Source organism: Penaeus monodon, chromosome 25 (assembly GCF_015228065.2).
Source record: "Penaeus monodon isolate SGIC_2016 chromosome 25, NSTDA_Pmon_1, whole genome shotgun sequence".
NCBI lineage: Eukaryota > Metazoa > Arthropoda > Malacostraca > Decapoda > Penaeidae > Penaeus > Penaeus monodon.
In genome coordinates this window covers 39,569,090-39,570,887 of record NC_051410.1, presented here as the reverse complement: position 1 = coordinate 39,570,887, position 1,798 = coordinate 39,569,090, and positions in this window count along the sequence as shown.

Below are 1,798 nucleotides of genomic sequence, written 5' to 3'. Positions count from 1 at the left end.
GGGGTTTTTTTTTAAAAAAAAAAACATTTATAACCCCAGGGTTTTATGACAAAAGGGGGCCGTAAAGAAAATATTTTCCAAAAAAAAAAAATTTGAAACCAAAAAAAAAACACATTTTGGAACCTAAACACACAATTCCCTTACCCTTGTTGGGTTTTTTTTTGCTTGGGGCCTGTTTGTTTCTTTTTTGTTGGGTTTTTGGGGGTTGCTTTGTTGAGATTGTTGGGGGAACCTCAAAACAAATTGGGAAGTTAAAAAAATTAAAAATTTTGGGGGTGAAAAATTTGGGGGGGCCCCTTTTTTTTTTCCCTTTGGTATTTCAAAAAAAAACTTTGGGGTTTTTCCCAAAAAAACAAAAAAAAAGTCCAAAAACAATTTTTCCCCAACTTTGGGGTTTTTTGGGGGGGAAAATTTGCCTGTTTGGGGGTGTGTTTTTTCCCTTTTCTTTGTTTTGGGAAACTTTTTGGGGGCCCACCAATCCCCATTCCCCCCTTTGGGGGAAGGGTGGAAAAAATTTGCTTGTTGTGGGCCTTTTTTTCTTTTTCCAATATATGTTGGGAATTGGGCCCCAAGGGGAAATTATCACCCAAAAACCGGGGTGGCCCCAATTAAAAAAGGGAAGAAAAGGGGTTTTGAAAAACCCTTTTTCCTTTATAATTCCTTTGATTGGGGGGGAAAAGTTTTTGGGGGGGGGGACGGGAGGTTGGGGCCCCGTGTTTCCAAGGGGCCAGTTTATTGTGTTTGGAGGTTGGAGCAGGTGGGGGGCCCCCCGTTGGGGGCCATGGCCCCATCCCGGGGTTTTTCCCACCTTTCCCCACGGCCCAGGGGACCCCTGTGGGCCCAAAGGGGGAATGGGGGCCAAAAAACCCCCTTTAAATTTTGCTTTGGGCCCCAAACCAAATTTCATTTCAAATCCCCGGGGGAAAACCCTTGGGGGGAGGAAATGGGGGCCCAAATTTGGGGGGGGCCTTGGGGGGGGAAAAAGGGGGGCCATGAGGGGAGGGGGGTGGTGTTGGGTGTTATGGAACCTTTGGGGGCCCGTTGGGGGGGTGGGGGGGCAAAGAGGGGGGGGCCGGGGGGAATGTCCCGGGGCCCTTGGGGGGGGGGTATTTTTTAAATTTTTCAAAAATTTGAAATATTTTTTTTCCCCCTTTTTTTAAAATTTTAATTTCCCGGTTTTTTTCCCCTTTCCTTAAAAAAAAAAAATTTAAGAATTTGTTTATGAAATAAAAAACTTTTTATGCAAAAAAATTCTTCGCAAACCAAAAAAATCTTTTTTTTCAAAAAACCCCTTTAAAAATTTTTTCCCTTCCCATCCTTTAAACGAAAAGCGAAATAAAAGTAAAATAAGGGGGGGGGAAAAAAAGGGGGGGGAAAAAAGAAAAAAAAAAGGGGGAAAGGGGGGGAAAAAAAAAGGGAAAAAGGGAGAAAGAAAGAAAAAAAAGAAAAAAGAAAAGGGGGTGGAGGGAAGAAAGGGGAAAGGGAGGGGAGGGGGGAAAAGAAAGAAAGGGGGGGAAAAAAAGGGGGGAAAGGGGAGGGGGGAAAAAAAGGGAGAGGGGGGAGAGGGGAGGAAAGAGAAAGAAAGAAAGAGAAAGGGGGGGAAAAAGAAAGAAAGAAGAAAAAAGGGGGAAGAGAAGGAAGAAAGGAAAAAAGAAAGAAGGGGGAAAAAAAAGAAAGAAGGGAAAAAGATAAGAAAGAGAAAAAGAAAAAAGGGAAAATGGGGAAGAAAAGGACAAAGGAAAGAAAAAGAAAAAAGAGGGGAGGGAAAAAGGGGGAAGAAAGGGGAAAAGGGGGGGGT